Source organism: Pinus tabuliformis, chromosome 7 (assembly GCF_031772625.1).
Source record: "Pinus tabuliformis cultivar Carrire ecotype Pingquan chromosome 7, CPIR1, whole genome shotgun sequence".
Taxonomy (NCBI): domain Eukaryota; kingdom Viridiplantae; phylum Streptophyta; class Pinopsida; order Pinales; family Pinaceae; genus Pinus; species Pinus tabuliformis.
This window is the reverse complement of record NC_142293.1, coordinates 1497298633-1497323660: the sequence shown is the minus strand read 5'-3', so window position 1 is coordinate 1497323660 and position 25028 is coordinate 1497298633.

Sequence of the window (25028 nt, the reverse complement as noted above, 5' to 3'; positions counted from 1 at the left end):
TGACAAATGAAGATCCAATGATGGAGATACCCTGTAATGCTTGTGACCAATTGTGATACTAATAGTGTGCAGCCTAGCAAATGGACTTGGATGACAAGGATTTCGTGCGGTTGACCCATAACCGTGATGCTGGTTGTTGAGGAAGTAGTAGGTGCCTACTTAGCCTTGGGTGGGAGGGAACATCCACAAAGAACCCAAGCCAGATGCTGCTATGTTGAAACTGATGAATGTGAATCAGGGACCTACTAAAGTGGGGTGGGAGGGCATGTCTCTAAACGGAACCCTGCAGGGTAAAACCTGCGATACCCACAGTATGCATGTAGAAATGCATAATCTCATTCATCCCAAGAACTTCATTGACCTGCTTGGTTAAACCTTCATAAGTTAAGGTTAAGGCCCTTCATTTATTCCTCATGTGGAAGCATTTCATTAGACTTTCTATAGTATAACCCTTCATCAATTATTCTATCAGGACTTTATAACTGAACCCTTCATATTTTATCACAAACTTTCAATTCAATAGAACATGCTTTCAGAACTCCCAACTTGCGACATGTGACTGCCCTTCCCCATCGTTGATTTCATTCATCAGATCAACGACTCTCGCAATATCGCATCACATCAACATGTGCTTTCATCACCTCTCGCAAGCGACGTGTGACAACACAACCAAACTTCAAATAAATTTAAAGCCGTGCCTATAACCTTCTGAGGTCTACCTTCTCCAATTTCCTTATCATGATGTTTCTCCATCGTCGATCTTACTCTCGATCCGATGGCTGCACTTCCTCCTGATCAACAAAATAACCCAACTCTTTATAACCGTTGATCAAGATTTTCCTGATCTGATGGTCCATAGTGATATCTAGTGGATCACTTGCATGACGTTTAACGTTTTTTCAGACCCGATGAGAATTATAAGCCCTCAATCTATAAAAGTTTGAGTCTACCCTTACAGTTAAGGTTTGATCTCTTTACGGCCCGATATCCGTTGGATGATGAGGCTCTTAAATCCTATGATCTGCGGCCCTTCAACTAGCACATAGGTTATTAATAAGCTTAATCTTGCAGTTGACTGTGACGTGGGATTGACTTTTGTGATTGACAGCTGAGATTTACTACAAGACTTCAACTACGATCAAGCTTCCATACACTCTCTACCCCCACTACACTTTACTTTGGTTTTATGTTGTTCCTCCAATGGCTTTCTATGGACTTGGCTTTCTTTAGTATTCTGATAATGCATTGTTCTGCCACAACTCTTTCCTTCACTTAACTCTGTTCGCACCTTTATGCTCCTCCACTTTCACTGTAACAAAAAAGGATTCCTTTTGAACTATCAGTGTTTACAAAGCCGTAACACAAGCTCTATGGTTCTCTCCTCGAACCTCTTGCTGACTAACAATTCTACCCAACACTTATTTTGCTGGAATTGTTATCTCTAAGACAACTCTACCCACAATCACAACTGTGGAGTTGCCTCAACAACTTCTACCCAACTGCAGTTGGAAGTTGTTTTGTTACACTTCTCTATATTTTTCCTCTGATTTTGCTCGAACTCCACCTACATACATATACGATACATAATCTATAATCCACACAGATTATAATTCACTTACTCCATACACACACATAACTGAGGATTGAGTTGTTAATGTTAATAAACATGTATTTACACAGGAAATCTCTCCTTGGCCTGATCTTTTGTATCAGTGGCCTTTGTTCCTCTCTTGCCCATAGGCTTACAGTTTGACTGACTGACTCTCTAACTACTCCTCTATTTACTAACTCTTTATACCTTTTAGGCTTACATTTATACAGAAGGTTCTGTTAAACTAATTCTAGTTCAGATCCTTAATCTGCTGAGCTAACTCCTCAATATCCTCTAAGTCCACTTTTAACTCCTACTTATCTCTAAGAATCCTCTCTAGATCCTTGAATCATGAACCAATAAGAGTTACAATTGATTTCTAACTCTCTCATCATCATTAATCACCCATGTTCTCCTACATTCGAGAGCATTTACAAATATCCTCACCTTATCTAATTAGTTCCTACTTTAACCACTCAAAACATTAATAATTACATACATAGGAATCCAACTTCCTTGAAAACACAAGACCTCCTAAGTCGACTAAAACATAATGAAATTATTGAGCTATATGCTCCTGCATCAGAATCCCAAGGTTAAGATAATCATGATCTCATGATCATGTGCTTTTTGTCCTTTGTCTCCCTGGATCCCATACTTTGTTCGGTAATTTTCCTTTGGTTGTTGATGTTGTTTGTTGTTGTTCTCTAGGTTTCCACACTTTATGCTACCTTTATCCATTAGCTATGCTTTCACAGTCTGTTGTTGTCTTTCTCTTTCTGTTGCTCCTTGGTCTTCTTACTGCTGCTTTCTTCTGAGGCACCTTCATCATCAATCTTATTATTCTTTCAATCTCTATGTCCAATTTATCGTTTGACTGATAATTAATTTTCCAATTGTTGTGTACTTTGTCCACTCATATTTGAACTATTGTTTACTATCTTCCCTTTGAAGTTGTTGGATCCCTACTACTGCCCTTTCATCCTTACCCTCTTGTTGTTGTCCAAACAACCTCTGTTCAATATTTGTAAATTTACTTTCAAAAAGTAAATTATCCTCCAATTTCCATTGTGCTTGATTCCCCTCAAATACATCACTATGTTGTTCATCAATTCCAACATATTTTCCTTCTTCTTCCTTGACAACCCTCAGTAATTGTCCTTCACTTTCTTGACTGATTTTAACAATCAATTTAACTTCTTCAAGCAAGTATCTTCATGCCTTTCTTTTTCCTCATCAGCATGTTTTTCCTGGAAACTTCCAGTCTTCTTCAATTCTAAAACTGACTCAATTTGAAACATGTCTGTCTCATTTCCAAAAAATCCTGTAATCATAAAACAATTATCAGAATTGAAAATATAAGGCCTCATTACCTTTTCCTTCTCTGGCAACATCTCAGTATGCTTCTTTGATTTTTTCTTCAATTCCTTTATCAACACATTAGTATGTTGATTTGAACTCTCCTCCATATCATCTGTTTCAATAATATCTCTCTGCTTTGGTTCAAAATAATGAACTCCTCCTTGTTGAACTTTCATTACCATCTCCTTTTCCTTATGATTTTCATTCATGACAATTTCTGTCTTCCTTTTTCAGCAATCCATCCTGAGTATATATCCTCTTCTTTTCCAACTCCCTTCTTTTTTGGACTCTTTCCTCTTCCTCTCTTGCATATCTTTTGCAATGTTCATTAGGTTATTTCTTCCCTACTGGTGTTTTCATCCATTTCTCCAGTAGCTCCAATTCTATCTCCCATTCACTAATCCTTTGATGAGAGTTTAGTCCTTCTTCCTTATTGGTTGCCCCAACAGTTTCCCTAGTTATCTCCATTGTGCCTATCATCATGATGGAATGATGATCCTTTACTATGTTTTTAGCTAACATAGTCTCTTCTTTAAATTTCATTTAATCTTTTGCTGGTTACCTTCACTTTGTAGATCTTCATCTATTCTGAAGTCATCCTCAAAAGGTTTCTTTTCTCCCTCAATACCTGCAATCGTACACAAACTATCAGTTTTAAAAACATAAGAACTTGTGGTCTCACTTGATGCTTCAGTCATCATATCTCCTTGTTGTCCTCAATCCTTCATATGATTCATAAGATCTTCTACAGATCTCCAGTCTTCATCTGTACCTAGAACTTCACCCTATTCTGTTTCTCGAATGGAAAATTCCATTTCCAACTCAGCCTCTCTGAGTTCTTCCACCAAGCTCTCCACTTTCCTCTGTCGTAGCCTTCTCTGTAACTCAGACCATTTCACTAACTTTTTTCTCAAGACCCAATCTAGTATTTTGATTTCCTCAAGTATCATCCTCAATACTTTGAGTTGTTCTTTCATCTCAGCAATCTCTTTGTCACGTTCCTCTTGACTCATCCTCTTGCCATTTGCCTTGGCATCCTCCTTCTTCACTTTTCCTCTTCTTTGTTCTTCTTCAGAACCTCTGTTATCTTGGTTATGACTATTAATATTCATCTTCTTCTCTATCTTCATGAGTTCCTCATTCACTTACTATGAGCTGCTTTAAAGCCTCCACAACAGCAAGTCCTCCCTATTGCCACTTACCTCACCAAGCTTTCCTCTGTACTTGGTCTTTCGGCAAGCACTTGGTTCTCTATTCTCTGGAACCTATTTTAGCACTTCTTTCTGCTCCTTCTAGGCTTCAACTCACCTACACCTTTTAAGAACAGAATTTTCCTCCTATACTTCAACCACAAATGAAATACTAGGTTCTGACCACCTCTTATTTCACTTAGAACGTCTTATCAGCTTTCTTCATCCCTTAGCAATTTTACCCACATCCTTTGTGGAATTACCTTTGTGAGCTGCAACACTACCTCTGCAGTAACAAGTCTCCTTCTTGCTACATATGTTTCACTAAGCTTCTCTCCTCTGAGCTCAGTCTTTCAGCATTTCTCTAGTTCTTTCCACTTGAACCAATTGAGCACTCCTTGCTCTATGTTGCTGCAATCTTCTCACCTCCCTTTGTTGTCACCTGTGTATCAACGTTATTCAAACCAAAGATCATTTCCATGCTTTCAAAAGCTTGCTTCTCAACTTCCTTCTGAGAACACTCTCATCCTTTCTGTCCAACTTTCAATTGGATTCTTTAGGTTCATTGCCACTGCATGGCTTCACAAGCAGTCTCCCTTCATTCTTCACATTTGATTGAACCTCCACTTTCTTGAAGAAAACAAATGTCACTGTGTTTTATTTATGCTTCTGCAATGTCTTCTTAAGAGTATCACTTACTATCATCTTCTCTCATGCCTTCTCCTTATCATATTCAAATAACCTGATCTCCTTTTTGCAATCACACTTGTATTCTGAACAATTCTGCCTTAATTGAAAATAGCTTTAACTTGCTTTGATACCACTCTGACGTAGGGTAAAACCTGCAATACCCACAGTATGCATGTAGAAATGAATAATCTAATTCGTCCCAGGAATTTCATTGACCTGCTTGGTCAAACCTTCATAAGCTAAGGTTAAGGCCCTTCATTTATTCCTCATGCGGAACATTTCATTAGACTTTCTATAGTCTAACCCTTCATCAATCTTTCTATCAAGAATTTATAACTCAACCCTTCATCTTTTATCAAAACCTTTCAATTCAATAGAACATGCTTTCGGAACTCCGGACTTGCGACATGCGATTGCCCTTCCCCACCATTGATTTCATTCATTAGATCAACAACTTCCGCAATATCGCATCTCATCAACATGTGCTTTCATCGCCTATCACAAGTGACACACGACAACACAACCAGACTTCAAATAAATTTAAAGCCATACCAATATTCTTCGCGGGTCTGCCTTATCCAATTTCCTTATCGCGATCTTTCTCCACCATCGATCTTACTCTTGATTCGATGGCTACACTTCCTCCTGATCAACAAACTAACCCAACGCTTTATAACCATTTATCAAGGTCCACTTGATTTAACAGTCCATAGTGATATCTGTTGGATCACTTGCATGACCTTTAATGCTTTTTCAGACCCAATGAGAATTAGAAGCCCTTGATCTATAAAAGTTCAGGTCTACCCTTACAGTTAACATTCAATCTCTTTATGGCCCGATATCCATTGGATGACGAGGTTCTTGAATCCTACGATTTGCGGCCCTTCAACTAGCACACAAGTTATCAATCGGCTTAATACTGCAGTTGACTGTGACGTGGCATTGACTTTTGTGATCAACGGTTAAGATTTACTATGGGACTTCAACTACGATCAAGCTTCCGTACACTCTCTACCCTTACTACACTTTACTTTGGTTTTATGCCATTCCTCCAATGGCTTTCTATGGACTCAGCTTTCTTCAGGATTTTGATCATTTGCTGTAACACGAAAGGCTTGATTTTGAACTGTCGGTGTGTATAAAGCCATAACACAACCTCTATGGTTCTCTCCTCGAACCTCTTACTAACTAATAATTCTACCCAAAAATTCTTTTGCTGGAATTGTTATCTCTAAGACAACTCTACCCATAATCGCAACTATGGAGCTGCCTCAACAACTTCTACCCAACTGTAGTTGGAAGTTGTTCTATTACGCTTCTCTGTATTTCACCTCTGATTCTGCCTGAACTCCACCTGCATACATATATGATATAGAATCTCAAATCCAGACATATATTACAATTCACTTACTCCATACACACACATAACTCAGAATTGAGCTGCATATATTAATAAACATGTATTTACACAGTGTTAGTACCTAAATCTACTGCAGGTTGGGAAAGGTAGGATCTAGGGTAATATCAAACCAAGCTTAACCTGGTAGCCAGCCCTACCAAGTAGGGAGAGGGCTCTCTCGTATCAATCTCAACAAAATATGGTTAATGAGGGCTTGAGATGACTGATATGAATACTGATCTTAAGCTAGGTATGTGTGCAAAAGAGTTTGACTGAATTTAAAGATGTTTTGTTGGCTCAAATGGAAAGGCAAATTTTGGGTCTTGGGAATGAGGCTCAGTTTTGCAGAGATCCCAATGGGGCAAGGTAGGCAAGTGATTTGATACTTCAAATTGAATGAAATGGAGAGATTTAGATAGGTGAGGAGTTGAAGAGGGCAAGAAAAGCCATGGATCCTCTCCAAATAGCTAAAAACATCAAGAAACTAAAGCAAACCTCAAGTAGAGAACTGCAATTTCAATGGATTCTACTTTCACTCTTGTTTGTTTTAGATAGGAAGAAACAAGATAGATAATGTCATACATAACACATAAACAAATACAGAAGAAAGCACTGTATCAAAACAAAATGCCACAGGGATCCCAAAGAGTGCTGCAAACCCTAGTCTCAATTCCTTAGCCAAAATGCTAATATGAGTGTACAATGAAGCTCCTTACTTTCTCAAGAGTCCAACCATGCTAATGACTGAAAAAGCATAAGATATAGGCAAACAACAACTCATCCTAGCTTATAGGGGTCGAGTTCATGAGTTTAGGATCTGTTTCAACAAATTCTAAACTGAGAACTAAAAGGTAGGCAATGGAACAGCTTGCCTATAGAAACTAGGGAACTAATTCATTCAGTTGCAAACTACTTTTTTATAGATGAATCTACCTCCATGAATGAAAATTTGACATAACTACATCAAGATCCATCAATTTACATTAAATTACATCATAAGTTTGACATTTAGAAGGAGAAAAAGTCAAACTCCCAAAAACTAGGCGAAAAACAGAGCATTCTTGGTCAAACTGAGCCAAATTTACCCAATGCGCCACACCAAATTCTCTATGCATGGCGCTTATTTGAAGCCACTTTTGGAGGCCTTCCTGGTGTCAAAATTTGCTTCAAGTGTGCTTTTTGGAAAGGTCTACCTGTCTACCTTCCAACCCAAGTGGAATTTTTGAATTCGACATCCATTTTCCCCTCCAAAATTCAGTTCTGCCAACACTGCTTCCTGTGTGTCAAAATAGGGGCAGTAAGGTCATTTTTTGAGTGTTTTTAACCTTTTTGAGGGCTCAAAACTTGTCAAAATTTCTTGGCCATTGGGATGCAAGCTTATTTTTCTATGCCAAATCCAAAATTTTTGAGTTTTTGTCATTTGGAGGCTCCCATCAAAAGTGAGCACTAGGTGGCATGGCGCGTTGGGCAAAAAAGTCTGTTTTTTAAGGCAAAAATTCCAAAATTGCAAAAATTGTCCCAAATTTTTTGAAATTTGGTCTGAGTGTCATCCATTAAGTGCTTTGTTGGGCAAAGGAAGCCTCAGCCAAGATCTGAAGTCTATCTTGCTCTTTTTGCCTCCATGATGCCTTCTTCAACTTGGCCTTCAGGTTCCTGATTCTTGCTTGGCACACCATATTTCTTGACAAGTAGTGATATGCCATGTTTCTCAACATATTTTTCTCATTGATAGCCTTCTCCAACATCCTCTCCAAGTGGATATTTTTCCTCTCCAACCAAGACTCACGATCAACATTTATTTCTTGTTCAAGTGTTGTGAAGTTGACCTTCCTCCTTTTGGCAGCTTGCCGTTTTGCCTTTATGTTTTGGAGCTCCATGATGGTTTGCTGATATTCTAGTTTTTTGTTCCTCTACTCCAAATAGTTAATTATCCACTTGGATCTTTCTAGATTGAGAGACAAATGATGAATTTCATCTTGCTGCTCCCAAATGACTTCTTTGAGCTTTGAGCTTTGTGAGCCCAAATCTGTGTCATCATCCTGAATGAGGATGAAGTCTGCCTCTTGACCTCCTGACGGTCCCTCATCATGCAAGGGATTCTTACCCTTGTCCTGTACCTGCTCTACTGATGGTGAAAACGAGACCCCTTCTGCCCGGGTGGAGATAGTACTTGTTTTGCTGCTACTGCAACTCGGCAAGTGAAGTGGGCTCCTCTCGTATATGTTTACCACCCTTGTGAGGTATCCTTGGTGCATGCATTTCTCTAGGAGAATCATTGAGTGTTTCCTCATCTTGGTCATAGGAAGGATAAAACTCCACGTTTGCCAATGTTTGAGTTTTCTTGATGAGTATGAAGAGATTTATGGTGTCTTTAGATTTTTGCTGCCAAGGATGAGAACGTATGAGGGACTGTGAAGGGAAAAGTGTATGAGGGGTTTTGGGTATGTTGTTGACAAGTTTTTTGGGAAATAGGGGGTTTAGGGAATAGTGACTAGGTTCTTGGGACAAGAATTAGGGTTTTGGGATCTTTAACTAGGGTTTGGGATAGCAATTAGGGTTTTAGAATTAGTAGACTTAGGGATATGAGGATTGGGGGAATGGTTTGATAAAATGTAATGAAAGAATGAAAGAGATAGGTAGTGAGAAATTTTGTGGAGTTGGTAGCAAAAAACAAAAGTGAAAACCCTAGACCATTATTTTTGAGCAAAAATTGCAAAGAGGTAGGGTTTGAGTTTTGTCTCACTAAACCACCATAAATTTTAAGAAAAACTCATTCACTAGCAAGGGAAGAAAGCTTGACTTACTTGCACACCATAAAATTGAGCAAATTTGAAAATTTGAGAGAGTTTATGGGTGAAATTGGGCTTATAGCTCTATGTGACACACCACAAACCCAATGCACCGTGCCTGCTCTATGTGTTGCACCCGTTCAAAATTTACACTGCAGAGCATTGCCCAATGCGCCGCGCTCCAAAACCAATGTGTCACACTTTTTACAGGAGACTTTTGGATGCATTCATAGTGTCCAAATTGGGCATGGGATAACTCATTGAAAATATTATTGAGTCTACTTTCCAAACCAATTGGAATTTTTCAATTTGGAGTTCATTTTCCCTGTCAAAAATCAAATCTCCCAATACTGGTCAAAATGTGCAAAATGAGGCTGCCTCAAGGCAGAGTGCTGTTGCAGTCAACTTTTGAAGGTCTTCCTCAACTCCACATTGAGCTCATGATAACTCATTGGAAATATATTTGTGTCTAGTTATCATTTCACTCATCAAGCAAGTCATTTGGCCAACCACGCTAGGAGAAAAATTGATTTTCCCAAGGTCACTTGAGAGGTGTATCAATTCTCCTGAGGCAACTGTATTTTTGACATTTCTCTAAAACCATGACACCTGTGCAAAAAGTGAAGGAGTTTTTTCTTCCTTTCCCTATTGTGGACAAAAACCTCTCTCCATTTTCCCAAATTCATCTTTTCTTGCTCAGAAAGATCATTGAAGTAAAACCTATCCCGATGTGTGGAACATTGGATTTGTCGAAATGAAGCGAAATGAAGGGGATAAGGGGCTTCTAAATTCTCGAGAAAATTTTGGGAAGTAGGGAGGGATGTTAGGAAGTAGTGAAAAGTGGAATTTCAAAGGTTGAGTGAGGGGAAGGGGTCCAAAAGGGCAAAACACAGGTCTAGCCTAGAAAATTGCCAAGTTGTAGCAAGAAAATAGGGTTTGTGCGAAAATGAGGAATTTGAGGGATATCATGTTGGCATTATGATTATGGTATGGCTCTATGTTACAGATGTTGTACTTGATGGCAACACCCATGGCAATGCTCTGATCAGGCTCTCAAATTGTTGAAAATTAAGAAGTACACAGAAGAACAGTTCAAAAGATGCGTACACGCAAGTACACCGTGAAGGGACCGCGGCCAGACATGCAGGTCACCCGTTCAGGAGGTGCGTACCCCCAGTTTCACTTACTTCAAGGCAGAGAAGCGTGTTCACGTGGGGTTTCCTATGTTTGGCCCGTGGTATTTAGCCCGCCGCTCTTGATTCTATGGTTTTGGCTCGTGGTATTGTTTTATATTATTATTATTATTGAGCCCCATGTTTTTGGGCCCCTGGTATTGGTGTCTATGGTATTGATCCATGACTTTAGGAGGAGCTTGCCTATATAAAGCAAAGGAGATCACTTGGCTAAGTATCTTTTGCAATTGAATATCTTAATATCTGAAATATTGGGTTATTGTCTTAAAAGCTTGATCTATATAAAAGTAAAGTTGGAAGCGAATCTGTGAAGGGTGATCTCTCGAGCGCATGATCAGATCTAGGCATCCGGCTAACTGTGGCACACTGGTGAACTGCCAATTCAGCCCTAATCAGAAGTACGCAGGTGATTAACGGTGCAAGTGCGTGGGTACGCAGAGTAGAAGAAGCAGAACTGCGTGGGTACGCAGAGGAGAAACAGGAGAGCTACGTGGGTACGCAGAGCAGAAGAAGTAGAACTGCGTGGGTACGCAGCGCGATAGAGGTTTAGGTGCATACGCACAGTAAAAGTATGCGGCGCGATAGTATCTATGAGTGTGTGGCTTCAGTAGCAGTACGCGGCGCGATAGTGTCTCTGGGTGCGTACCTACAGTAAGAGTACGCAGCGCGATTGAAGAAGAAGTGTGTGGGTACGCCGTGCAGTAGAAGGCTCTCTGTGGGTATACGCAGGGAAGCAGAAGGTCAAGTGCGTAGCGACGCAGGCCAAAGAAAGAAAAACTGCGTATCTATCTTAAGATCTTCTGTTGACTGAATTTTTCTGTTGATAAGGTGTTCTGGGTGTAGTTTTGTTATTGATGATCTGGTTGCTGCAGTTGACTGTGTAATTTACATGTACTTGATTATCATTTGATGCTTATGGATCTAGTTTGAAAATTTATGAAAAGTGGTTCTTGTAAGAAAAGAAGTAGGGGGTTGTAGCTCCCTTCCAGGAAAGAGTGGAAAACGAGAGAGAGTTGTAGCTCTCTGTAGGTTGCAGCCTGTGTACTGGTAAAGGACTGCGCCGGTACAAAATCATTGTAAAAGGAGTTTCTAATTTGAAAGAAGATAGAGACATATTGCAACAGGTGGTTTTCACCCACATTGGGTTTCCACCTTATATCTGGTGTTCTTTGGTGTGACTATCTGTTTTTCTTGTTCATGCTCATTATTTTATGGTACTGATATGCAAAAATAATTCAAAGTATAAATAAGGAAGATTTGTTAAAAGAACTTGATAATACTGATTCACCCCCCCTCTCAGTATTATTTCCAACAATTGGTATCAGAGCAGGTCCTTCGGAGAAGCTTGATCTCTTGAAGGAAGATCATTCATCATGAGCAACTACGAGAGGGAAGCATCAATCAGGCCACCAATTTTTTATGGGACAAACTTCAATTATTGGAAGGAAAGAGTTACTGCCTATCTTCAATCTCTTGGTACAGAAGTTTGGGATATCATTGATACAGGCTACACTTTTCCTTCAGCTACTCCTACAGATACGGCCGAAAAGAAGAAATATGAAACAAATGCTAATGCAGTCAATACTTTGTTGGGATTCTTATCTCAAACAGAATTCGTAAAGGTTATGCGATATAAATCCGCAAAAGAAATATGGGACAAGATTGTCTTGAGCTACGAAGGAGATGAACAGGTAAGGCGTGCTAAACTTCAAACTCTCAGGATTTAGTATGAGAATCTCATGATGTATAATGAAGAAAGTGTGGCTAACTATTTTCTTCGGGTAGATGAGATTGTTAATTGCATGAAAAACTTGGGTGAAGAAATAAAAGAGGCTATTGTGGTTGAAAAAGTTCTAAGATCATTGTCCCCCAAGTTTGAATCTAAAGTGTCTGCAATAGAAGAAAAGGAAAATCTATGAATTCTTACTATGTCTCAGGTTCACATAATTCTAACTGCTTATGAAATGAGAAAGGGAGGTCCTTCAGACAGAAGAGAAGCTGCTTTCAAGGCTTCAGGCAAAGGAGATTATTATGAAGCAAGTCACGTGCCAAAAGAAGAAGAAGAAGAATCAAATTTTGTCAGAAATCTTCAAAGGGGTTCTGGAAGGTTCAGAGGTAAGTTACCTTTTAAATGCTTTGCTTGTGGAAGAGTAGGTCATTATGCTGCAAAATGTCCTTATAAGGATAAAGGAAAAGAACCTGCTAGATGGAACAAGAAACAGAGTGCAAATAAGAAAAGCTACTACACTCATGAAGATAGTGATGGTCTATCAAATAGTGATTAAGGTGAACGAGGTAATGACTATAAACTGTTAATGGCATTTGAAGATGATGATTATATGGATGCTATAGATGTGGATAGCCTTTATGAAGAAATTACTAGACTCAAGAGATGTATAGAAGAAAAGAATATGATCATTGATACTCTACAATTTCAAATTGATGAAAAGGAAAAACATCTTGAAAAATTAGAAGATGAAATTGTTGGTCTTAGAAAAGAGATTGAGAAAAAAAAAACTATTAATCTCAAGTTTGTCAAAGGATCTGAAACCTTGGATGAGATTATCAATGTACAGCGTTCTCCACTAAACAAGACAGGTCTGGGCTATAATGGAGAAACTTCTCAAGCATCCACCTCAAAAAGTCATCTTGATGCAGCAAGAAGGAATGAGCAAAAGCACCATCAGGTAAAGCAGGGACGAATTGCAAACAAAGACTATCAGGGGCAATCTGTCTTAAGGGTGAACAAAAGCTACAACTAGCCACAGGCAAAATCTTCTCAATTTGGTTCAAGAATGGATGACAATAAGAATTACAATCATTTGGCCGGTAGATTTGATAACCGCAGAAGTTTCTTCAATGGACAATGTTTCTCTTGTCATAACTTTGGTCACAAAGCAGCTCAATGTGTTGCATATAAAACAATCATGACTAGAGAAGCTCAAAAACAAAGAAGTATGACCGGGATTACAAAAAGGACCTATAACAACTTTTTGGCTCTTGAAAATGAAATTGAATGTTCTATTTGCAATAACTTTGGTCATGAAGACTCTGAATGCAGGAGTAGGTTTCAGAAGACAAAGGAACAAGCCTCAAGCACCAAAACATGGAGAATAAAGGAACCACAAACAGAAAGATGTGGGATAGCATTTTATGCAGAGGGACAGGAAAATCTATGGTACATTGACAGTGGATGTTTGAAGCATATGACAGGTGATAAAGAAAAACTTGAGTCATATTCTGCTCTAGAAAAAGGAAAGAAAGTTTCTTTTGGAAATGATACTCCTGCAACTATAAAAGGAATAGGCATTGCTCAGTTAAAAGAAAAGGTCAAGGCTGGAAATGTTTTGTATGTTGATGGATTGAAACATAATCTTCTAAGTGTCAGCCAGATGTGTCATCAAGGAACCGAGGTGATATTTAGAACAAATGGATGTCTTGTTCGTGATCTTGATACTGGTAAAACGGTGATCAAAGGTAAAAGAACTCCAAATAATCTATACACATTTGAAGAAGGACAACAACAATGCTATCTAAGCAAGGATGATGAACACTGGTTATGGCATCGGAGGTTGGGGCATCTAAGCTTTTCACAAATAAGGAAAGCATGCAGATATGAGGCAGTTCGCGATCTTCCAGATATCAAAATTCCAGACAACACCATATGCAAATCATGTCAGTTTGGAAAGCAAACCAGAACTAACTTTCCAGAGAAGGAAGGATTAGCTAGCATGCCTCTTGAGGTAGTTCATACAAATACATGTGGTCCATTCAGGAAAAGGACACCTCGAGGAGAAGAATACTTGATATTATTCATTGATGATTTCTCCAGGTTTGTCTGCTTAGGACTTATGAAGCACAAAGATGAAGCATTCTAAAAATTCAAATCCTTCAAAGCCTTGGTTGAAAATGAATCAGGATACAAAATTAAGTGCCTCAGATCCGACAGAGGTGGGGAGTTTACCTCAAATGAATTTTTCGATTTCTGTGAAGAACATGGGATAAGAAGAGAATTCTCTATAGCTAGAACTCCTCAGCAAAATGGAGTTGTGGAAAGAATGAACAGAACAGTCCAACAAATGGCTCGTGCTATGCTTGATGAGTCGGGAACTCCCGCAACTTTCTGGGGTGAAGCTGCACATGCTGCGGTTGTTATTCTCAACAAAACAAATGTCCGGGTGAATAGCACTCAAACCCCTCATGAGCTCTGGTGTGGTGAGACTCCTTCGGTAAAGCACTTCAAAATCTTTGGGAGCAAATGTTATATTAAGAACACTGATGAGCAACTTGGCAAACTTGAACCTAGAGCAGATGAAGGCATTCTTCTTGGTTATTCTCCACATAGCAAAGCATACAAATGCTACAATAAAAGACTTGGCAGAATTGTTGACAGCATTGATGTAGTGGTTGATGAGAAGGGATACATTCCTAGGAAAGTACATCATGAAGACATCGAAGAAGATGAAGGCTACCCTCAAAGACAGAATGATGAAGAAGAAGAACCTCAAGAAGAACCAGAGGAGCAGACAAGAATAGAAGAAAAGACTCCATCCAGAATCTCAGATTATGGGGCAGAAAGAAGCAGGTGTACAAACAAGAAGAACAGTTGCAGAAGCTTCAAGCTATCTAGCATTACTCTCCTCTACTGAACCACAAAATGTGAAAGAGGCATGCAAAGATGAATGTTGGGTGAAAGCAATGGATGAAGAACTTGAGCAGATCAAAAAGAACAACACTTGGGAGCTGGTCCCTAGACCAAAGGATAAGAATGTTATCGGAACAAAATGGATCTTCAAAAATAAATTGAATGAAAATGGAGAAGTAATTAGAAACAAGGCCAGACTGGTTTGTAAAGGGTATGCACAGCAAGAAGGAATAGACTTTGAAGAAACCTTTGCTCCTGTTGCAAGACATGAGGCCATCCGAATGTTCCTTGCTCTCTCAAGCTTTCAAAACTTCAAAGTATTTCAAATGGACGTGAAATCAGCCTTTTTGAATGGAGACTTAGAAGAAGAAGTATACATTGAGCAGCCAGATGGGTTCATTCTTGGAAATGATCCAAATCTTGTATGTAGATTGAAAAAGGCTCTCTATGGTCTCAAACAAGCTCCAAGGGCTTAGTACTATCGTTTGGACAAATATCTTCATCAACAAGGTTTTTCAAAAGGATCAGCAGATAGCAATCTTTATATAAAAGTTGAAAATGACAAATTGCTAATACTTGTTGTGTATGTAGATGACATTATCTTTGGCAGCAATGGAGAAGATATGAGTCAAAGCTTTGCCTTGGTCATGCAGAAAGAATTTGAAATGTCCTTGCTGGGAGAACTGACATATTTCCTTGGTTTGCAAATCCAACAAAAAGAAGGAGGAATCTTTTTGTCTCAAACCAAGTATCTCAAATAGATTTTGAAGAAATATGGCATGGAAGATGCAAAACTAGTATGTACACCCATGGTCACAGGATGTAGCCTCAGTGCAAATGATGAATCTGCAGTAGTACATCAACCAACCTACAGATCTATGATTGGAAGTCTACTTTATTTGACAGGTACCCGACCGGACATCATGCATGCAGTAGGAATAGTTGGAAGATTTCAGGCAAATCCAAAGGAGACTCATCTTCAGGCAGTGAAGAGAATTTTCAAATATCTTCAAGGGACACAAAATTATGGCTTATGGTATCCTAGAGATACAGATCTCACACTTCATGCTTATACAGATGTAGATTGGGTCGGAAGCGTGGATGACAGGAAGAGCACAAGTGGTGGTGCGTTCTTTATGGGTTCCAGATTAATATCTTGGTTCAGCAAGAAACAGAGTTCGATTGCCTTGTCTACAGCTGAAGCGGAATATGTTGCTGCTGCATCTTGCTGCACTCAACTTCTTTGGATGATGCAGACCTTGCAGGATTTTCAAATCACTTGTACACCACCTATCTCCATCTTATGTGATAACACAAGTGCAATCAACATCTCAAAGAACCCAGTCATGCATTCAAAAACCAAGCACATACCAATCAAGTATCATTTCTCCGAGAACAAGTGCTTGAACAGAAGGTCAAGTTGGAGTATGTTCCTTCTAAGGAACAAGTTGTTGATATACTCACCAAACCATTGCCCAGGGAGACTTTTGAATACCTCAGGCAAAAGTTGGGGGTTGTTGATGCATCATCTTATTGAAACTCTTCTGATTGATGGTTGTACGCAAGGTTCATCTGGGGTATATGCGTACATGCGCTGGGTTGCGGTTTGATTGAAGAAAAAATGGCATAGGTTCAGGGGGAGCATATAATGCATTGTTGGCATTATGGAGCATGTACAGGAGGAGATCATGGATGCTGGTCTAAATATAGCTGTAATATGTCTCTATCTCTTTCATGGTTCATATTCAAGGGAAGCATGTTCTTAGGGGGAGCATAACCCTTTGCCCTTGATGTCAAAGGGGGAGAATGAAGCTGAAGATTTTGAGGTTGCCATCAAGTCCAAAGGGGAAGATTGTTGGCATTATGATTCTGGTATGGCTCTATGTTACAGATGTTGTACTTGATGGCAACACCCGTGGCAATGCTCTGATCAGGCTCTCAAATTGTTGAAAATTAAGAAGTACACAGAAGAACAGTTCAGAAGATGCGTACACGCAGGTACACCGTGAAGGGACCGCGGCCAGACATGCAGGTCACCCGTTCAGGAGGTGCGTACCCCTAGTTTCACTTACTTCAAGGCAGAGAAGCGTGTTCACGTGGGGTTTCCTATGTTTGGCCCGTGGTATTTAACCCGTCGCTCTTGATTCTATGGTTTTGGCTCGTGGTATTGTTTTATATTATTATTATTATTATTGAGCCCCATGTTTTTGGGCCCCTGGTATTGGTTATCTATGGTATTGATCCATGACTTTAGGAGGAGCTTGCCTATATAAAGCAAAGGAGATCACTTGGCTAAGTATCTTTTGCAATTGAATATCTTAAGATCTGAAATATTGGGTTATTGTCTTAAAAGCTTGATCTATATGAAAGTAAAGTTGAAAGCGAATCTGTGAAGGGTGATCTCTCGAGCGCATGATTAGATCTGGGCATCCGGCTAACTGTGGCACACTGGTGAACTGCCAATTCAGCCCTAATCAGAAGTACGCAGGTGATTAACGGTGCAAGTGCGTGGGTACGAGGAGCAGAAGAAGCAGAATTGCGTGGGTACACAGAGGAGAAATAGGAGAGCTGCGTGGCTACGCAGAGCAGAAGAAGCAGAACTGCGTGGGTACGCAGCGCGACAGAGGTTCAAGTGCGTACGCAGAGTAAAAGTACGCAGCGCGATAGTATCTATGAGTGCGTGGCTTCAGTAGCAGTACGCGGCGCGATAGTGTCTCTGGGTGCGTACCTACAGTAACAGTACGCAGCGCGATTGAAGAAGAAGTGCGTGGGTACGCCGTGCAGTAGAAGGCTCTCTGCAGGTATACGCAGGGAAGCAGAAGGTGAAGTGCGTAACGACGCAGGCTAGAGAAAGAAAAACTGCGTATCTGTCTTAAGATCTTCTGTGGACTGAATTTTTCTGTTGATAAGGTGTTCTGGGTGTAGTTCTGTTATTGATGATCTGGTTGCTGCAGTTGACTCTGTAATTTACATGTACTTGATGATCATTTGATGCTTATGGATCTAGTTTGAAAATTTATGAAAAGTGGTTCTTGTAAGAAAAGAAGTAGGGGGTTGTAGCTCCCTTCCATGAAAGACTAGAAAACGAGAGAGAGTTGTAGCTCTCTGCAGGTTGCAGCCTGTGTACTGGTAAAGGACTGCACCAGTACAAAATCATTGTAAAAGGAGTTTCTAATTTGAAAGAAGATAGAGACATATTGCAGCAGGTGGTTTTCACCCACATTGGGTTTCCACCTTATATCTGGTGTTCTTTGGTGTGACTATCTGTTTTTCTTGTTCATGCTCATTATTTTATGGTATTGATATGCAAAAATAATTCAAAGTATAAATAAGGAAGATTTGTTAAAAGAACTTGATAATACTGATTCACCCCCCCCCCTCAGTATTATTTCCAACATATCAGTGATGGGAAATGTTTGATAAGGTATATTACAGATAGGGGAAGGTGTATGAACATCAGGATACAAGTTTTGCTGATGATTTGACCATCCAAGAGAAATTACCTTCAAAACCCTAGGAGAGGGAAATGAACCTTACCTAGGCACAACTGAAGCATGAACAAGGTATAAAATGACCCATTGGAACCTGACATGAAGATGAAAACCCTCTGAATGATGGTACACTCAGCTGAATGGTGACATGGACTGACATTTGGACAACTTTGACAGGAGTAAAAGAAAACCCTAGACCTAATACCTAGTGACCAAATTTTACTTGAAGACTCACTGAAGTGACAAAATTTGACCTTTCCACCTTGAAATCACTTTGTAAGAGCATGTTTGATCATTGGAGGAAGGCTGAAAATACTGACACTAACACACAAGAACTCTTTCCTTGGCCTGGTCTTTTGTATCAGTGGCCTTTGTTCCTCTCTTTCCCATAGGCTTATAGTCTGACTGACTGACTCTCTAACTACTCTCTAACTACTCCTCTATCTACTAACTCTTTATGCCTTTTAGGCTTACATTTATATAAAAGGTTCTGTTGAACTAATTCTAGTTCAGATCCTTAATCTGCTAAACTAACTCCTCAATATCCTCTAAGTCCACTTTTAACTGCTACTTATCTCTAAGAATCCTCTCTAGATCCTCGAATCATGAGACCAATAAGAGCTACAATTGATTTCTAACTCTCCTATCATCATTAATCACCCATGTTCTCCTACATTCGAGAAAATTTAAAAATATCCTCACCTTATCTAATTAATTCCTACTTTAACCACTAAAGACATTAATAGTTACATACATAGGAATCCTACTTCCTTGAAAACAAAAGACCTCCTAAGTCAACTAAAACATAATGAAATTGTTGAGTTGTATGCTCCTGCATCAAACCCGCTCTGATTGCTGCTCCAGATTTAAAATGGACATAACTTGGTCAATATAATGCAAAATATTTATTATAACCTATTTTTGGAAACATAATGATCATTATGAATCTTCCTATGTGTTGGAAATACTTATTTGGACACTCTGGAATCTCAAATTCATGTTGCAACTATTCTATCGTCACAAAAGTTTTGAAAAAAATAGTTGATTTTAAATCAACGATATTTCCCACATTCGAACTCCAATTCGACCCATTTTCTTTTTTGAAATTGGATGATTTTTCAAAGGGAGCTCAGATTTGCAATCATTGTTCTGAAATTTGGCATATAAACTACAAATATGATAGGAGAGTCATCATCAAAAAATATTCTACAACATCGTTGATTTTAAATCAGTGATATCTCCCACATCCAAACTCCAATTCGGCCGATTTTTTTTTTGAATTTTGGTATTTTTTCGCAACGAATATATATATGTAATTTTATTTTCTAAATTTTGTACCAAATTTCTCATATCTGATCTGCAAACTCGCTGCCAAAAAAACATTCCTGCAAAAAAATGAAAAAAAAAAAAAGAAAAAAAATTCTTCCTTCTTGGCCAAAGAAAATGATTTGTGGAGGACGTAGCACATGCCTGAAGTTTTTGGAATATTGCTGCGAAATTGGAAAATGAAATATACATCAAAACCTCATTCCCATGGAATCATAACTTGCTCTAATACCACTGATCTAGATCTTGGGGGGAAGCCTCCCAAGATCTAAAAAATTGAAATGGATCTTGGGGGGAGAGGCCCCCAAGATCTAAAAATTGAATTTCCAGAAGAAAGATAAGAGAATGCCCAATAAAAAAACCATAAAGAATTTTTTTATTAAAATGGATAATAACTGTAAAAGCTACATTGTGGCGAACCAAACTATATTTTTACAAAACGTGACTTGTTACTTAAAGTATTTTTTAGTTACAATACCACGAGTCAATTCCATGGGTGAATGAATACCATAGGTGAATGTCACAATACCACGAGTCAATTCCATTGGTGAATGAATACCATGGGTGGATGTCACAATACCATGGGTGGATGAATACCATGGGTGGATGTCACAATACCATGGGTGGATGTCACTTACAATACCATGGGTGGATGCCACTTACAATACCACGGGTAAATTACATGGGTGGATGAATAACATGGGTGGATGAATACCATTGGTTGATGCCATTTTCTATTCAGATCAATTTCTATATTTTTTTATAAAGGAACAAAGGTAGAAGTTTCCATTTTATGAACATAGGTAGCCATTTTTTTATATAAGAACAAAGGTATCCATTTTTTTATCTTTTCCTCCACCTCCAGAAAAACTTGTTGTAGCTTCCCCTACTTTCCCCATCATCAGTCCTCATGATTTTAGGGAAAAATACATGAATATGTGGGGCTAAAACAAAAAAAACATATTTCTTTATACATAAATAAGAAGTGACTATTCATGTAGCTCGATTGCGGTGGTGTTTCTCTGGAAAAATAAGATGTCTGATTACAACAAGAAGGATTAAGGGTGTAGTTTATCATCATATAGGAAAACAATGACACGAGGTGAAGGTCGGAACAAAATGAAATAGTAGGATAAGATGACAATAGTTTCTCATCATTATTTCCTAAATCTTCAACAAATCAAAATGTTTCATGTTATTTTTTACCTTAAGTTTTAATTGTATGTTGATGATGATATTAAATCTAACTTTGAAACTTTTGTACGATGTAGTTGATTCAAAATAGAGCACTAAAATCAATGTTAAATATTATGTTAAGAAACTATTGATTGTGTGGAGATGACTATTAAGTTAGTTGAGTAATAAAAGTTGCTTGTGCAGAACTGACTGCTAAATTTTAACATTGATTGTGTGGTTTTGATACCTAATGAAGTCTAAAGATTTCCCCCCTTTATTTTCAAACCAAATGGTTGCATCTACTATTGAAAACTTTAGGAAATATTCACTGGATCCCGAATCTATCGTACAATTCTCTATCATGTGCACGAATGTGCTCAAGTCTAGCATGGAAAGATATCATTAGATTATCAACCATTATGGTTTGATGTTAACCAATGCAAGGTGAACCACCAATGATTTCAATGGGTGATAAAGGCCCTCACTACATCTTGCTGGGGATGAGTGACTGTGGTGATGGTGAGTCACTTGCAAGATTTGACAATGATGGGGCATTGATATATTCCCACTATCATCAACAATAAAAATTATCATTGAAAATTAATGTGTAAGGTATTGAAAGAGGTCTCCAAGACTTGCTAGGAAGGGAGGCTTAATTAATCCCACATTAGATAACACAAGAATATACATAGCTTTGAAGATTTTTCAGAAGATCAACAAATTAATGAAGAGTTTATTGAGGACATTGCCTACCAATAACCTTGTTTTCAAGCAAATTCCTTGTTAACTATGCCATTTTCTTAGTTTTCTTAGTTAGATTTATTTTTATCTTTAATATTGTACTTATTAGATTTACTACACTACCCTACCTTTAAAAGAGAGTATCTCTTCAAGCATATGCATATTTCCAACGAAACCATGTGTATAACAAGATAATGAACATGCTCATACTTGAATTTAAGGAAGAAGCTTTAACATATACAGTAGTATGAGTGACCAACTACTTTAACTGATATGATGACAAGATTTGTTAAGGAAGAGACTTTTTCCCTAACCTGATGACTATTTAGAGAAAAATCTTGATATAGCTATAATGTTCTTTAGTTGCTTGTTCATCAATATTAATTTGTATGTCCTCCTTTTCACTGCCACATGGATCTTCTATGAGTTGTTTCTCGATCTCTTAGGTGCATAAAATATTTGAATATGGAAATGATATAAATTCCTCATTCTTAGGTTCCTCTTTCCCCTCCTCATAAAATTCTAGAATACTCAAGAGGTTTGGTGATAAACATGCCGAAAATTTGTTGATCTTTAGCTCTAAGGGCTACTCATCATCAAATGTGGTCCATGATTGCTTTATTTATTTTTGGTTTCTTCGAAATGTTACCCATGTACATTTTTCTCTTCTATTACTTCTTAGAATCTAGGTATGTTCCCAATTGTTGTAAGGACTTTCTCATCCTGAGATGAAAATATGTTTCCAGCTATTGCTATGGCTTGAGAAAATTCTTGGAGTAACATTCTTCTAGCTCTTGATCCTTATCAAATCCATCCTGCTAATTTCTAATCCCTATCTGGCACATGGGTTAGTACATTGGGGGGTTCTTATAACACCCAAAGCTTCTTGAAATCTTAATTTTAAAGTAAAATGAATTAAAGAAAATTTAAAGAACATTTGCATGAAGGAATAATGAGGGACTTAGAGAAACCTACAATAGTGGTTGCACTTCATTTTTACCATTTATCCTCTCTCAAGTTGTGTAATTGATAGGAAATATATCTTTCCTCAATTCATAAAACGCCACATCATCTAAATCTAGTGAGATAGGTATCCCAATAAAGTGGACATGCAAGTATTACATCTCATATTCCCACTCTTATATTGCTATTTTCTAGGATGTTAACATTGTGGGAAAATATAATCTATGTACAACCAATCGAGACCTAGTTCTTTAACACCTCCCTGACAATGATGCCACAAAATTCGGGAAATTTAATTGTTTAAATTTCTTTGTATTAAATTATCAACACAAAGTTCATAAACTAATTAGTGGTAAGAATATATGAAGAAATAACATTGATTGGATTCTATGCTATAGTAACATGTCTACTCAATAACTACTTTTAGGACTCAAGCACACAGTTTCCCTTTGTATGCCAAAAAATTCAATTCACTTTAAATAAAAGGATCCTACCTCAAATTTCTAAGATTATAAGGACATTCAAAAATCTTTATAGATCCATGGTAGTTGGATCTCAATTTTAGTAACTTCCAAATAATTGCAGGGCCCTTAAAACCACTCCACAAAAAGAAACACAGGTCTAAAAATTATAGGAATTAAATAACTAGATCGAGGCTAATTATGCATGAAATAAATAAAATAGGAATATGAAATTTATAGGAATGATAAATAAGAATACTTGAATGTAATGTAAATATACTTAAAATAAATGAAATAACATTCACCATAACTCTGTAACTATACAAGTGCATCCCAATATAGGGGGGACTTCCTAGCTGGGAGTAGTATGGGATGATAAAACTTAGAAATTAGTTATCAACAAGGTAATTTCATTAATCAACCAAAAAATATAGAGTACATGTTCGTAAAAGCTTCCATAATGCTACCGCTATATCAAAATTAGTACTATCCCTCCAGATCTTGTTGAGTGCTACTTTATTTGAATTATATAATAGTTATCTTTTGACATAGATAAGATCATTGATCCTAAAATCATTAATATTCCATCGAGCTACTACTATCATAATATATTGCAACATTACAACAATCTTATATGATGTAGATATTAGAATATTTAAATCCATGTTTGGAAGTTTGCTGAGATATCATGAAATTGTGACTAACATTTTCATGTTATTAGAAGGCAAATTAGATGTTATAATTTGGCCAAAGATCCATGTGTATAGGAAAGAATCCATATATGGTGAATACATAGAAAAACTTGTGTCTTAATTTTTTTGAGTTGGTGTGGAAATATATTAATCGACAATTGTGTTTTTGGTGGTCACCTATAGGACTTATGGTATCTGCAAGAACGTACAAAAACTAGTGTAACTAACAAAATAATGTTCCCTAGCTTCCATTATCTTTATTATTCTTCACTTCGAGTGGTTAGATTGTTTTTTGTTTCTAGCGGTTGGACTATCAGGTGCTTCCAATAACTAGATTGACACCCAATAACCCCAGTGGTTGCATAAAAGCTCTAGGAACTAATGCTAGGAAAACCATCATTTGTAAAAATAAAAATAATTCTTACTAATTCATTTAAAATAAATGAAAACAATTATAATTAACTACCTTAAATATTACCATGGTATATTCACAAAGAATGACAATATGGGTAATAGATGGTTAAAGGCGTATGATAAAATGGCTGAAAATGGGTGCTTGAAATGTGAAAAAGGTATCAATTTGGTGGTGACTCGATAGATATCATGCATGTAAGTTAAAAATTCTAAAAATTAAGATGAATATTTGGTGTTGAGTTACACTGCCAATAACCATCCATAGCACCAACAAACTCACTTGAAGGAGCACAATCATTTCTTCACTGTCAGCGCGCATCAACAACTCTGATGAAGTTACTTGCATCACCCTTCAATGCGAGAATCCTTTCTCACGCATTTACCCTTCAATTTTATTTCCTTATATGTAATTCTTTCATTATTATTTTGGGCATTTGATGCCAGGGTGGATCACGAATCTCAACATAGCTTTATGAGATAGAGGGGTTGTTCGTTGATGTTTAGAGAGTTTTATTTTTTGAATTGGTTTTTCTCACAATTTCACTTTACTCCCCATATATTCTCTTATCAATGGGTAGACACATTCATGCACATAATCTATTGATTAAATACCAATCAATGTATGGAGATTCTATTAAAATATTGGGCTTTACGAGCTTAATAAATTTCCATGCAAGATTCAATTCTTACTTTCCATATGATCCATGTAAGCTCATATAGATGTTTAAGACATAAATAATTGAAGGAGATTAAATGTCAGCCAACTGATGAAAATTTTCTATAGAAACATTCAAGACATCAATAGAGAATCATTTATTTATTGATATGGGTGAGTCAATTACGTACAAAACCAAATTATTTATGTACACGGTTTTTAGATTGAATGCAAAAAAAGTAATAATATG